General features: G+C 38.0%; 1 protein-coding gene across 1 annotated transcript in view; it reads left to right on the top strand.

The window, feature by feature from the left end:
* The first annotated feature begins 11,417 nt into the window (after positions 1-11,417).
* SGMS2 (sphingomyelin synthase 2) overlaps positions 11,418-16,213 on the top strand; it is a 52,999-nt gene continuing 48,203 nt past the window's right edge. Inside the window, exon 1 of the mRNA XM_030819194.1 lies at positions 11,418-11,499. The gene's annotated coding sequence lies outside the window, so the exon portion shown is untranslated. The remainder of the gene's footprint in view (positions 11,500-16,213) is intronic.

Consider the following 16,213-nt stretch of genomic DNA (forward strand, 5'->3'; position numbering starts at 1 on the left):
AATAGCTCATTTCTTTTTAGCACTGAATAATAATACTGCATTATGTGATGTACCATAGTTTATTTACTCATTCACCTATTGAAGGACCTCTAGGTTGTCTCCAGTTTTAGGCAATTATGAATAAAGTTGCTTAAACATTTGTGTGCAGGTTTTTGTGGGGACAAAAGTTTTCAATTCATTTGAGTAAATACAAAGAGTACTATTGCCTTGTCACATGATAAGACTCTGTTTAGTCTTATAAGAAACTGCCTTACTGTCTACCAAAGTGGGTGGTTTATTTTGCATTCCCACCAGCAATGAATGAGAGTTCCTGTTGCTCCACATCCTCACCAGCATTTGGTGGTGTTAGTATGGATTTTAGCTGTTGTGTATGGTTGTAGCTCATTGTTGTTTTAAATTGCAAATCCCCAATTGCATATGATATTGAGCATCTTTTCCTATAATTTTTTGTCATCTATATGTCTTGTTTGATGAGGCATCTGTTCAGATATTTTGCCCATCTTTTAATTAGGTTATTTTTCTTGTTGAGTTTTAGGAGCTCTATTTATATTTAGAATATGTCTTTTATCAGATGTGTGTCTTGCAAATACTTTCTCCTAGTCTATGACTTGTCTTTTTCTTAACAGTGTTTCTTAGAGTAGAAGTTTTTAATTTTAATAGAGTCCAACTTATCAATTTTTTCTTTCTTTCATGCTTTTGGTGTTACATCTAACAACCTATTACCAAACCTAAGGTCACTTAGATTTTCTCCTATGTTATCTTAGTTAGTGTCTAGATTCATTTTTTTTTACATGTGGAAGTCGAGTTGTTCAGCACAATTTGTTGAGAAGACTATCCTGAGAAGCAGTACTTTCAACATGCAGAGAAACAGACTGGTTCTCTAAGGGAATGCTTAATTTCTGCTTGAGTTCCTTGTGTTCCCTCTGTAAACCTTCCATGAAGTTTCATAGAATAGAGAGCCATGTCTACAGGAGGGTACAATGCGTTGCCTTTCTCCTCAGTTATGTCTGAGAGCACTCCTGTCCAGCAAAACTGACTGCAATGATGAAATGTTCCATAATTTTGTACTGTCCAGTACAGTAGCCACAAGTTACATGTGGCTGTTGAGTACTTGAAATGTAGCTAGCGTGACTGAGGAACTGAATTTTAAATTTTATTTTTTTTATTTATTTTATTTTTTATTTTTTATTTTTTTTTGAGATGGAGTCTTGCTCTGTCGCCCAGGCTGGAGTGCAGTGGCACGATCTCGGCTCACTGCAAGCTCCACCTCCCAGGTTCATGCCATTCTCCTGCCTCAGCCTCTCCAAGTAGCTGGGACTACAGGCGCCCGCCACCACGCCTGGCTAATTTTTTTGTATTTTTTAGCAGAGACGGGGTTTCACCGTGGTCTCGATCTCCTGACCTTGTGATCCACCCGTCTCGGCCTCCCAAAGTGCTGGGATTACAAGCGTGAGCCACCGCGCCTGGCCGTGAATTTTAAATTTTAATGAATTTAAATTAAAACTTAAGTAGCCCCATGTACCTTGTAGCTGTTGTATTGGACAGTCCAGCAATAGAAAGTCAGAACAGATTTGAGAGACTATTAAATCAGTGTCTTTATTTTTCTCCTTCAACAAATACTTGATAATACTTACCATGTACTAGGAGATGTCTGGGTCCTGAGGGCACAGATGAACTGCAAATTGTGGTTGAGTTCACTGTGGTCCACAGAATTAAAGTGACTTTTTAAAGATCACAATTGACTTTTTAAAGATCACAATGTCAGAGTCCAGATTAAAACCAGATCTCCTAATTGTAATAAATAGTTTTTGCCCATGGTCTTTTCCCCAGAAAGCTCCTTGGCTTGTTTTCATCATATTTCCCTCTGCTGTCAATTAGAGGGTAACTCACAAACTACATTATTCCATTATTACATTATTACAATTTAGCCAAAGTACCATGAAAAACAAAGTGAAAAATGAGTGTGTGTATCCCCACTGGAAAGAATACACGTGTGATATAGTTTGGATGTGTGTCCCCACCCAAATATCATGTTGAATTATAATCCCCAGTATTCGATGTGGGGCCTGCAAGGAGGTGATTAGATCATGGTGGTGGATTTCTCATGAATGATTTAGTACCATCTTCTTGGTACTGTTCTCACAATAGTGAGTTCTCAGAAGATCTGGTCATTTAAAAGTGTATGGCATCTCTCCTCTCACTGTCTCTTGCTCCTGCTCTGGCCATATGATGTGCTTGCTCTTCCTTTACCTTCCACCATGATTATAAGTTTCCTGAGGCTTCCTGAGAAGCCAAGCAGATGCCAGCATCATGCTTCCTATAAAGCCTGCAGAACTGCAATTAAACCTCTTTTCTTTATAAATTACCCAGTCTCAGGTATTTCTTTATAGCAGTGCAAGAATGGACTAAGACAATGTGGTTACATTCCCCTTATGCTTTTTTGTTTGTTTAGAAATGTGATGGAAAACTGGTATTGTTTACTATCTCTAAGCCTTTTTGGAAAGATAAGAATTATTCTTTACTTTTTCTTATAGCAAGCTTTAGACTCTTTATGGAGGTAAGGGAAAACCTCAGAGGTTCTCTTTCTGTGTGCTAAACCCCATCCTTCTCTTGAAGGTGCCATATTCCAAGATCAAGGGGCATCCAGGGTACCTAGCCCAAGAAGAGTGGCGTGATCACTGAAAATGACATTAGTAACATTTACTCCTTTCACTTTCCCTTCCTGTAGTACCTGAGGTGTAGCCTCTGACCTTGCATGACTTAGAAGTCTGAGGTAAAAGCATGTGGCTGACCTATTTATGTGGTCAGCATCACCATCCCATTTTGTGAAGCCCATTAGAGCTTGGGTGGTTTCTGAGGTTCCACTGGCAGGTCCTCTGATTTCCATCTTGATGCTCATCTAAATGCATTCATCTTCCCAGCTTCTAGGGGCTTTGCTTTATTTTCCTTTATGTTGCTCAAGATTCAGTTGCAAAACCTTCTACGAGTGTACCCCTGATTTCACTTTCTTCTTCTCTTGCTCCAGTGATTCCTGGTACTTTAATACTCTCTTTTATATGGACACCACCAAATAACTCCTTGGCATCCTGAATATTTAATTTCTTAACTCCCGTTTTGTTCTCTCTACATGTCATCCTGCCTCTAAGAGTTAAGACTTGAAAAAACTTTGCTTTGCAAAATAGGGGTTTATGTAAATATGCTAATATGCAACTTGCTTTCTGATTGCTTGGAAGGAATGTTGGAAGTCTGCAGGGTGTGGAAGTCTACAATGCATGCCATGCTCATGGTACACCTGGTGGAAGTCTTTGTAAGAGTTATGACAAGTACAAATCATTCATCTTTCAAACAAGTTTCTCACAAGAGAAGCAAACTGCTGGTAACTACAGAGAAGGCTAGAGTAAGCAACCTCTTAGAAATCTTAAGAACAAGGACAACAAAAGATTAGGAGAGAGGCAAATAAAAACTAGAGGACCTGGACTGCCAACCAGGTAATCCAAGTAATTACCATCCAGTCAACGAGAGAGTTGGATGGCTAGAAAGCTGAAGGGCACTGCCTAACCTGGATAGTTAACACAAACTTAGCTCTGGCTAAATTACTCAGGTATAGCCATTCTGCTCTTTCTGTTAACCTACTCAGATGTATATTCTACAGGATCCTTACGGTTTTGATAATAACCCTTCTGTATATCCTGATGAGTTTTTCTGCCTCCCAGCAAATATCCTTTCCCTGAGCAGAGGGCAGCTTCTCTATCATAACCCCCTCCCAAATTTGCTTTTATTTTAATTCACATTTATGAATTAAGTTTCTTGTTTTATTTTTACTTTTGGTTTCATTTTTATTTCAACGACAGGATTTTATTTGAGCATGAGTAGTAATTATAGTAAATATGTACATTTTCCTTTATTTTTATCAACTATGTAATTAGGCTATATTTAACTGGAGAGGCTGACCTCTTTGCTACTTGGTGGTACATCACCACAAATGGCATCTTGCTAAAAGGAAAACTTTTAAGATTCCAGACTGAATGTCTTTATTTGCTTGCCCCACACACAGACTGATCAAAATGAAAAATGAAGTGTACCGTTTTTATCCTCAGAGCATAATGATATGAAACAATGCGCTTGTCATAATAAATTTTTTTTTTTTTTTTTTTTTTTTTTTGAGAGAGTCTCACTTTGTCCCCCAGGCTGGAGTGCAGTGGTGCGATCTCGGCTCGCTGCAAGCTCCGCCTCCCGAGTTCACTGCATTCTCCTGCCTCAGCCTCCTGAGTAGCTGGGACTATAGGTGCCTGCCATCACACTCAGCTAATTTTTTTTTTTTGTATTTTTAGTAGAGACGGGGTTTTACCGTGTTAGCCAGGATGGTCTCGATCTCCTGACCTCATAATCCTCCTGCCTCAGCCTCCCAAGTCATAATATTTTTTTAAAAGAGAATGTGACTATGGTAGCTATTTGGCAATGTGTTTCGGGAGTTTTCGTGTCATCTTTTCTCTTTCACTTTCTAATTATAATAGCAACTCATGTTTATTTTAGGAAATGTTATGCCTGGATAAGCAAAAGAAAAATTTAAGTCATCTATAAATCTATTATCCGTTAGCATTTTGCATTGTCTTTCTAGTCACGTTTATATTTACACATGCAACTTGTAGAAACAGGAGAAATAGGATCATACACATATCACTGTTTTGTACCCATGAACATATAATGCACCTCTTGTCATTCCCCACTAACTGTGATAGGAGCATTTCATTATTCCATTGTATCTACCCACCATGTTGTTTTTAACAGTCCCTTATTATTGGACACTTGTTTCTCATTTTTTTTTTTTTTTTTTTTTTTTTTTACTGTTATTGGCAATGTCATGGTTAATAGGCTCGGAGCTAATCTTTGTTCACATTCTTAGGAGGTTTATGGAATATATAAAATATACTTTACAATAGCCCTGGAAAGCAGTGTAATAATTTTATGTTGGTATTTTAAAGAGCCAATTTAATATGTAGAAAAATGGTATCTCACTTCTTTGAGTTTCTTTTCTCACTAGTAAGGTTAAACACTTTCTCACTTTAAATGTTAAAGTATAAAAGTTTATTTTCTTTTATTGCAGAAGGTTTGAAGGCATTTGTTTAAAATTATTTAATTTTCACTGTTATGGTACTATATGACCGTCTTGTCATTGCTTATGACTTTAACCTTAGGAGGTTAATCATTTGGATATATCAACTTTGTGTCATGAAAGAAAGAACAAGATTGCCAATTGTCTGGGCCATGGAAGACCTAACAGAAACTGTAGAAAGCAGAGCTTATGAGACAGAACTTTTTAATAGGTGTGTCAGCCTTTCTGGGCTTAAAAAAAAGTCCTGTTTCTTGGATATTTTAATTCAGTCTGCATTGGGCAGACAGAAGTACAGAGTGGCCTTTCAATATATTTTAAATTTAACAGTCTATAATTAGAAAACACTATTTGAGCTCTTATAATAAACTTTCACTCTGAAAGCACCCATCTAAATTAGTGGGTCATTCCTCCCCACTCCTTTTCTCCCTCCCCCTCAGTCACATCTGCCATAGCCATATCCATGGACTCTGCTTCTGTAAGTTCAAACTTGTGGGTCTCTGTTTCATAATATTAAATGAAATTAGTGGGGCTTACTCCCTCCCCTTATAAGATTACTTCAGTGACTTCCTTATCTTGAGAGGAACTGACATGTGATTCTTTAGGAACACAGCTTATCTTATAAAGTGGGAGTTAGTCAGTGAACAAATATTTATAACCCTCAATTCTGTGCCAGAAAGACAGCAGAGAATCTGACACATGTGATCCCTTCCCTCACAGAGCTTGCAATCTCACTGGAAAGAGACAAGTAAATCTCTACAAATAATTGACCAAAGTTACAGTTAGCAAACTGTTAAGTCAGAGAAAAAGTAGAAAGTAATGTGGAGCAAGGGAAAGGAAACCGAATGCAGTATGGAGGGGTCAAAAAAGGCTTCTCCAAGAATGCACAGGAGTTAGTTATAAATGCCATCTCTTGCTCTCCTTCCTTGCAGAATGCTACATTTAGTGTATGTGAAACGCAAGGGAATTAATCTGTTTTCTACTCTCTTTAGCAATACTCCACAGGTATGCAAATAAAAATACATTGCTATAGTTGATTAATAAGATTATTACCATTTTATCTGAAGAAAACATTATTAAATAATTAGCCTTAAGAACAACATACTTTGCCAGATGGAATGAAAACAGCTGATAAATCACTGGGACATCAGCTTAGTCACAGGACTGTGTAATAGCTGTGGAAATTCAACTTTATCATGTCTTCCATGTACAATATGGGACTATCCGAAGGAACACGGGTCGTTTTCTAGCTAAGGTTTGCACCGTATAACTAGTCTTTTAAAGAAAAGTTATCTACTGTCCAATTTACAATAAAACATGGCTTAAGCATAATAGCTTTTGTAATTCGTAAAAGTTCTGTGTTTAACTGTTAGGTGGAGCCTGAGATGACCATGACTAATATGAATATTCTTCCAAGTTGTTTAATCCCGTGAGATGATTATGGCTGTTCTTTAGCCAGATAATGACTCTGAAGTCCATTAAACTTAAAAACAGATGCTTCTAGGGGGAGTTGCTTTTCAATGCATCAGGTTACTTAGTGTTTTTATGTGCCTATATTTTGGCCATCTCCTAATGTTGGAGAATTTGTTTCAGAGATCTGGAACTGTCTCCTCCTTGGCTCTGGTTATCAGAAGCATGGCAGAGGGAAATGGAAGTAAAAGATGGATTGGAGATTTCTGGTGCAGTTGTGAGGCAATCATCAGAGCTGTGTATTTGTATCACATTGCCTTGTCCTCCTGCTACAGAAATTCTAGAGAGTTATGCCTTGGGATTTATTGAGAAACACAGTGAAAAACTATCAAGTGACATCATATGGCGGTCTTCCCTGGTCTGCAGTATTGCTCATTGCCTCTTGTGTACAGACCATATTAAAGCTAAGTGTCAAATGCTTTCCTTTTCCTCCTGAGGAATAAAATATGGTTCCCACTCGCCTTCCTCCTAACACATATGGAGATACATGCATTTTCTCTCTTTCTCTGAGTTTGGAAAATTTTTTCCCCTCTAGCTACAAAGGAGTTGAGAGCCAAATATACAGCATAGTTTTAGTCATTTTGCAAAACTTAACTAGTAAACTCTATTTTAATCATTTAACAAATACATATAATGCTTACTATATACGAGGTGCTGTTTCTGATGTCTTTATTAGTATTAACTCCTTCGGTTCTTTTTTTTTCTCCATTTATTTCTGCTTTGATCTTTATTATTTCCTTCTACTAATTTTGGATTTGTTCTTTTCTGGTTCCTTGAGGTACACCATTAGGTTATTTATTTGGAGTCTTTCTATGTTTTCGATGTAGGCATATGGTGCTATAAAATTCCCTCAGTACTGCTTTTGCTGTATCTGATAGGTTCTGGTATGTTGTGTTTCCATTTTCATTTATTTCGAGAAATGTTTAAATTTCCTTCTTAATTTCTTTGTTGATTGTTCAGGAGCATGTTGCTTAATTTCCATACATTTGCACAGTTTCTAAAGTTCTTCTTGTTATTTTTAGTTTTATTCCATTGGATTCAGAAAAGACACTTGGATATGATAGTGACTGTTTTGAATTTGTGGAGACTTGTTTTGTGGTCTAAGATATGGTCTATTCTGGAGAATGTTCCATGTGCTGCTGAGAAGAATATGTATTGTATAGCCGTTGGATGAAATGTTGTGCAAATGTCTGTTAGTAGGTCCATTTGGTCTAGAGTATAGTTTAATTCCAATATTTTTTACTGATTTTCTGCGTGGATGATCCGTCCATTGCCAAAAGTGGGATGTTGAAGTCCTCTACTATTATTGTTTTGCAATCTGTCTCTCCCTTTAGATCTATTTTTGTTTTTATATAGCCTTTGGTTCTTTTAAGGACCTTGTTAATTTAGTACTATTTATAGATTAGGGAACTAAGGCTCAGGGAAATTAAGTATCGTGCCTAGAGCCATAATACTTAATCGTGGAGTCATGCTAAGTGTGGAGTCGGCCTTCAGAATCCTTGTTCATAAACATCAAGCTTTGCTGTCTCTGCAGTGATTTGCTACCAGGAGCAGGTGAAACAATATTCAGTCCCAGGAGATAGTGTTCCCTCTTCCACTACACCTTGTGATCAAGAACCCCTCTCTATAGTTACCTGCCTCTGTGATTCTACATTAATTGTCTCACAGTAGTATTTTGCTGTTGTTATTATATAATTTACTTTATTCCTTTGTGAAATTATACATTCTACATATACTTTAAAATAAATCATGAACTTGTAAGATACTATTTAAAATGAATGTAGTCTTAATGTAACACCATGTTAAGATGTATACAGAAAGGGATTTTGGAGTAGTAAGCTTGAATTTGTTTTGCATTCCAGTATCTACCCTTTTGCCCATTCTCCTTTTTGACAAGGGCACACATTTTCAGCTTGACTAGATGAAAAGTGCTAGGTTTGGCTATGTAACTGAATAAAATCTATAAGCTGACCATATTAGAAATATCATTAATACCATGCTCTAAACAATTGTAATTGTCCACAGACTTGAGTTAGAGCGCAAAAGCAACTATCTGCTTTAATTTTATTTGGGTGGAGTGAGTGGGGATGGTAAGTGGAGTCGAGAGAGGGTAATAACCAGAGAAGGGTTCCAAGTGAAACGAGAAAAACATCCTCCAAGGATAAGGTGATCTTTCCAGAGGGGTAAACATGTCCCACGGGGAGTGTACTGTACAGTATCTGAAGTGTAAAACTAAACTGCTTATCCCTTTTAATGGGGTCTAGTAATGCTTACTGGAATATAGCATTTTGGGCCAGTTGAAGTTTATTTCTTCTGTTCACAGCATTTCAGATACTCTTTTGTTCTTTTATTTTTACAACAGTTTCACTGAGATATAATTCACATACCATAAAACTGGCCTTTTTAAAGTGTACAAATCAGTAGTTTTTGGTATATTCAGAGTTGTGCCACCAACCCCACTATTTAATTCTAGAATATTTACAGCACTCCAAAAAGAAACCCTATACCCATTAGCATTCACTTTCCATTCTCTTCTTCCCCTAGCCCTTGGCAACCACACATCTTTCTGTCTTTATGGATTTGCCTATTCTGCACATTTCATATAAATGGGATCATATAACATGTGGTCTTTGTGACTGGCTTCTTTCACTTAGAATAATGTTGTCAGGATTCATTCGTGCTACAGTGTGTATCACTGCTTTATTCCTTTCCATTGCCCAATAATATTATATGGATTTGCCACATTTTGTTTATCCATTTAATAGTTGATGGACATTTGGATTTTTTCCACTTTGGGGCCATTATGAATAATGCTGTTATGAATATTTGTGTACAGTTTTTGCTTGGACTTGTGTTTTCATTTTTTTTGGGTATATACCTAAGAGTGACACATTTGTTCTTGAGTTTCTTCCAAGAGTTGAGTATTTTTGATTAAGATGGGATCTCAACTAAAAATCAATTTCTGGTTGCAAATGAGTGTACATCCTGCAGTTGTTAAACAGATTTTAATGAAATTTGTTAGGTAGTTAAAAGATATATATATATGCTACCAAATCATATACATATATGCACTGTTGGGTAGTCTCAGGTTGTATTCTTTGGATATTCATATTGTGGTTCTATGAACTGCAGACCTCTGGCCAGTAGCCTATATTTTGCTTCCATCCACAAGGCAAATTTCAACTAAAAAATCCATTGAAAAGACTGCAGCAACTCTGTGTATTTCAAAGGAAATCTTCCACTGTTTAGTAGAAGGTGACAGATTATGCACAGCACATCAACCTGTTTCTGTGACACTTAGTTTGCCCTTTATGTGCATAGTCCTTCTACTGTCCTAAAAGCCCTCTGCACTCCTCTTCCCTTCTCTATGCCTAGTTCACAATACTCTCGCCGTGCTTTCCATTTTTTTTTTTTTACATTTTTTTTTCTTTTTTTTTATTATTATTATACTTTAAGTTTTAGGGTACATGTGCACAATGTGCAGGTTTGTTACATACATATCCATGTGCCATGTTGGTGTGCTGCACCCATTAACTCGTCATTTAGCATTAGGTATATCTCCTAATGCTGTCCCTCCCCCCTCCCCCCTCCCCCGACCCCACAACAGTCCCTGGAGTGTGATGTTCCCCTTCCTGTGTCCATGTGTTCTCATTGTTCAATTCCCACCTATGAGTGAGAACATGTGGTGTTTGGTTTTTTGTCCTTGTGATAGTTTACTGAGAATGATGGTTTCCAGTTTCATCCATGTCCCTACAAAGGACATGAACTCATCATTTTTTATGGCTGCATAGTATTCCATGGTGTATATGTGCCACATTTTCTTAATCCAGTCCATCGTTGTTGGGCATTTGGGTTGGTTCCAAGTCTTTGCTATTGTGAATAGTGCCACAATAAACATACATGTGCATGTGTCTTTATAGCAGCATGATTTATAGTCCTTTGGGTATATACCCAGTAATGGGATGGCTGGGTCAAATGGTATTTCTAGTTCTAGATCCCTGAGGAATCGCCACACTGACTTCCATAATGGTTGAACTAGTTTACCGTCCCACCAACAGTGTAAAAGTGTTCCTATTTCTCCACATCCTCTCCAGTACCTATTGTTTCCTGACTTTTTAATGATGGCCATTCTAACTGTTGTGAGATGGTATCTCACTGTGGTTTTGATTTGCATTTCTCTGATGGCCAGTGATGATGAGCATTTTTTCATGTGTTTTTTGGCTGCATAAATGTCTTCTTTTGAGAAGTGTCTGTTCATGTCCTTCGCCCACTTTTTGATGGGGTTGTTTGTTTTTAAACCTTCCTGGCTCATACTTGCCTCAGGGCCTTTGGGCCAGCTGTTCCCTCTGCCTGGCTTACTCTTCTTTTGTAGCTGCCCCACCCCCCACCCCCAACCCTTATTAAGTCTTAAATATCCCCTCAGAAAGGCTTCCCTGACCCCTTGCTCTACATCAACCACATCAGCCTTGCCCTGACTCTGACTGATTTTTTTGAGTGGTATTGACTGGTCTTCTTGTTTATCTGTATGTTCCTGTGTTAGAACGTGAACATCAGGGGACAAGGGAATCTGCCTGCCTGCCCTGCTGCAAATTTAAATAGGGGCTGGCAGGTGTTAAATATTAGTGGAATGAATGGCTGAGTTGCTCTTCTTGTCCTGAAATGTCAGTACCTGTTGGAGCCAGTGTTTTCCTGGCAACTCTCCTAGAGAGCCAGTATCGGAGAGCTCTAGGAGGGTAGCATCAGAGGGCTCTTCATTTCACCTCCACCCCCAGAAAACTAGCAAAACATAACAACAGAGCCTCATTCTTATTTAATCTCTGACTTTTTCTTCCCCTAGAGCTGCATCCTGTGGCCCTATAACACTCTTCTCCGAAAGGACCTGCCAGAGACTGGAAGTGTTGACTGCTGCAAGGACCAAGGTGGGAATTGCTGTGCTACCATCTGGAAACAGTAGGTTTGGTGCTTCCTGCTGCTATAGCATGAGTCTAACTTGCATCAGCTGAAGGTTGGCTGTCTATCAGTTATACTGCAGCATTGCTGCTATCTTCCCTTCTCTGGTAAGACATTCATAAATGTCTTAACTCTGAGAATTCTTATTTCATCCTCAGGAGAGTCTTAAATTTCAAGCTCTTTCAAGTGAATGGATGTTTTCTCAGTCTTGGATTGCCATTTTAAATGACAGTGAGAGAGATAGAGGTAACCCCAAAACTTCCTAACCTGTTTGCATTACTGCCAAAAGACAGCACTCAATTAACTGTCTCAACCATGCCTTAAGAAAACAGAAAATCTTCAAAGAAATATCAGTCAGCCATGCACCTTTTAGCAACAGTACGGAAATTACTAGCAAAGTTATTCTGTTTTTATAGTTATCTACACCAAATTTAAAGAGCTGTGGCAGTTATACCCATTCTATGCCCACTGAGGAAGAAGAGGTTTTGCTTGTGTGGTTGAAGCAGTACAACTCAATTCACTGCCTAGAGTACTTGGAATTTTATTTCAAGTATAATTTTATTCTTGAAAATAAAAACAGTTGCATTTTTTAGTGCAAAAGATTTTCCCTTTTCTTGCTATATCTCTGGGCACCTTAAGACTAGGGTTCATTTGACCCTGATGATAGCCGTTTCGTTTTTTTTTACTTTTTGTCATTACTGTTTATTGTGGTGTTTGCCTAAAAAGATTTCTAACCTAAGATGGACACCAGGACCATGTAATCCCAAATTATTTAAAATAAATATTTGTGGGTAATATTATTCAGCACAGTATTCTGTAACATTATTTGTCTTCTGTGAAATTCATAATAATTCTAGGAATGTTGCTAAGGTTAGAATGCCTACTTTGAGCTGGTACTAAGAATGGCAGCTATTTCTAAATATTTGACACCATTTTGATATCTTTCCCTTTGTCTGGTGGTGTCTGTCTCATTGAAGCTGAGTGAAGAAAAGAATTCATTTACTCAACAAATACTTACTGAACGCTTTCTATGTGCCAGGCATTCTTGTCAGTGTTGCGAATGAGGCAGTGAACAAAACAAAATCCTTTCATGAGCTTTAAAAAAAGCTCTTGAATATTCCTCAGCCAACAAACCAGAGCAGGGAGGCACAGAGGACTCGCCTCACTCTCAGGTATTCTGGGGAAACCACCTTCAGGATGGCAGATGGACACAAGCAGGAAAGGAGAGAGTGGAACCCTGATTTGGAAAATAAAGTAGTCTTATGTTCTAATTTAATCACTGCAGAATTTTAGAAGCGTGTTAAAATAATAAACCAAAAAACGGTGCTAGGTTGATATAACTTGGGCTTGAAAAATAAAGAATTACTGTTTTGTTTTTTCCTTTGCAAGGTCCCACACACTTGATGTAAGGATTACTTTTTAAGTATACCATTTTCATACATTTTGCATTCACAGAGTCTGCCCAAATTCTGCCTCCACCATCCTCTCAGCCTCTGTCAATGTCTAATGCATCCTTCCAGAATTTCTTTATGCATAAATAAGCAAATAGGAATATTCCTATTTGCCCCCTTCATAATGTAAAAGATAGCATACTATATTTCTCTGCAATGTATGTTTTTTTTTCCTTACAATATATGTAGGAGGACTTAATAAGCGAGTACTAAGACACTTTCCTCATTCTTTTTTTAAAGCGGTTACAGAATAACAGAGTCCATTTATGGATGTTCCACAGTTAAAATAGTGATCTATTGATGGACAACCTTTGGGTTGTGGCCAATTGTTTGCTCTTAAACAATACTGCAGTAAATAACTGTATGTAGGTTATTTTGCATGTAGACAATATATCTATATAAACTTGTAAAGTAGAATTGCAGTTCATAAAGTATATGTGTAATTTTAATAGATATCATTAAATTGCCTCTCTGAGAGGAAGGTTTTCTTTTTCTTTTCTTTTTTTTTTTTTTTTTTTTTTTGAGATGGAGCCTCTCTCTGTTGCCCAGGCTGGAGTGCAATGGTGCAATCTCAGCTCACTGCAATGTCCGCCTCCTGGGTTCAAGCAATTCTTCTGCCTCAGCCTCCCAAGTAGCTGGGATTATAGGCACCCACCACTGCGCCCAGCTAATTTTTGTATTTTTAGTAGAGACGGGGTTTCGCCATGTTGGCCAGTCTGGTTTCGAACTCCTGACCTCAGGTGATCCGCCTGCCTCGGCCTCCCAAAGTGGTGGGATTACAGGAATAAGCCACTGCGCCTGGCCAAGGTTTTCTTATTACATGTCTACTAGAAACTTGTGAGAGTGCCTGCTGTCATTAGCGTCTGGATATTTTGCTAATTCTCATAGCTTAAATGTCAGACTGGGTTGCATGCCTTGGCAATGTGTTCTTATAGCATCCTGAACTTTCAATTATCTAAACATTTATCTCCCTGTGTGATAATGATTTGTTTGTTTCTCCAACCAGACTGCAAGCTTTGTGAGGCCAGGAACTAGGTCGGTCTCTTTCACCATAACAGACATTCACATATCTAATGAAGTTTAAATACATTTTCAAAAGATGAGACAATTAGTGGTAATTTCGCTCTCAGGGTATACAAATGCAGTAAACTGACTTGCTGTCATAGATGGGGCTCTACTGCTATTATTAGAAATCTTCAGTTTCAGCATGGGAACAAACATTCTTCTTTTATGTTACTGAAATTTATATTAAGCAGGTAGTCAGCAACACATTCATGAGGTTAAATCCTCAGTTATCTGCTGGCAGTTTGATGTCCCAAGACCTAAATTCGATATTGAGAATCTGAAGAAATAAGCTTTCTACTTCCAGTTATGTGTGTGAGCCAAAACATTTTACAGGGCTTCAGGAGGTCCACCTACTAACCCCAAATTAGAAAACTTGCTTGAGAGATGTGGTTAAGGACTTTGAAATATTTTGGAGAGTGATTCAACCCTCTTATTTCTTGCCACTAGTAATTGCAGCCTACAGTTAGCCAGTTCTAGATAATGAGGGTACTCTTTTCTTAAATCTGTTATGGACTTTGGTGGAATGCAAGAATTTTTTAATATTGAAAGATTTTTGTCCTTAAATATGCCTTTCAAAAAGAAAAATATTTTGGAGGAGATAAAGGATTAACATATGTTTAAGTTGAAAATCTTTGCTAAGTAAACTCATATACCCATTTTATAGTTGTTAAAAAAGTGAAGTAATTCGTATCTATTTGATTTTTAATAGTTCTTACGAATATCAGGCATACCGAAACCCCAAGGTTAGGATGAATGTTATTGGATGAAAGGAAGAAAAAATAATAATTTTCTAAACAATTTTTGTATCCTCCTGTCCATAAACATTTAATAAATCTAGAACTCAGGACTGTCCCACTAAGATTAGGAGTAACATTTATGCACACCCTTACATCTTATTTTATTTTTTCTATAGCAGGCATGTCCTCTGACAAGAAGAGCAAAAACGAAAGAAACAACAACAGAAACCCCGGTATTGGGGCAGTGGTGGGGCGGCTTTTCTAAAACCATTTTTCTTTTTCTGAATATTTAACACGCAGAAATGACTGGGAAAGTAGCGGAGACATAAAATAATAGAGGAAAAGCCATAACTGTTGGAGAATGTATATGGAGTGCAAGCCCAGAGTGTTTTGTTCTAGATTTTTGGCTCCTAGAGTAACCCAGGCACACATGCTAACTTAAATTTGAAGATGAAGGTTAGTAAGGTGACTTTAGGCCAGCTTTGCTATATATTTGTGTTCATGACGGTATTGGAGGGTGAACCTCCTTGATTCCGAAGCTACTTATATTGTGGTAATCAATTCTCATTATCAAGAAAAAGGGACAGATATGCAAATATGTGAGGGAACTAATTCTTTTAGGGATGACAAGTAATTTCCATGATACTGTATAACCTTTCCCTTTTATATGTGAGAACCCTGTAATTAGCTTTGTCTTAAAAGGTTTTTTTCAAAACTCTATAGGAAGAATAGTAGCCTGTATTTCAGCTACAAAGGATCTGTTTATTCTGCGTACAGCATAGTGCCTTTTGAATGCTCCTGACTTAAAGAGAATGACTGAAGGAGCCTCTACCAACAGTGAGAAAGTGGGAAAGAACACTGTCAAGTTTAAGCACTAAATCAGCAGTCTAGTGTTGGGAGGACGTCGTGCTGAATAGACATCTGCCTTGTATCTGACTGTACCTGTGCCTGAGTTGTCTTCATCCTGCCAAACACAAACAAGTTACTAGGCAACAGGAGTGATTCAGATGCTCTGAACACCTCACTGAATGAAATGTCTAACCACAATGTTTCCAGGAAATGCCTCCTCTACAAGTCACTGGGCAGCCTGATAAACATTTGCATGTGCCCTGAGGTCAAGTGACCTAGAGCTTCTAGCTTGTGTGTTATAAGGTGGGGCCTGCTAATGTTTGGAAGAATGCCACCTTACTGGGCAAACATGGATAGTTTGCATGCTCCTACATGGTAACTGTGAGGAGGAAGAGTTGGGGACAGGACTGGGAGAGGTGCAGTCTCTCCCCAGAACTCACCAGGATGGAAATCCATTGCCCTTAGGTCACATCTCTAATTGTAAAAATAGCCCAAGATCCCAGAAAATCACAACATAGCATGGTACCAGGAGCCTGGACTCAGATGCATTCAAATTCTACCTCTGTCACTTGTTAGATTTC

Source organism: Nomascus leucogenys, chromosome 9, assembly GCF_006542625.1.
Source record: "Nomascus leucogenys isolate Asia chromosome 9, Asia_NLE_v1, whole genome shotgun sequence".
Taxonomy (NCBI): Eukaryota; Metazoa; Chordata; class Mammalia; order Primates; family Hylobatidae; genus Nomascus; species Nomascus leucogenys.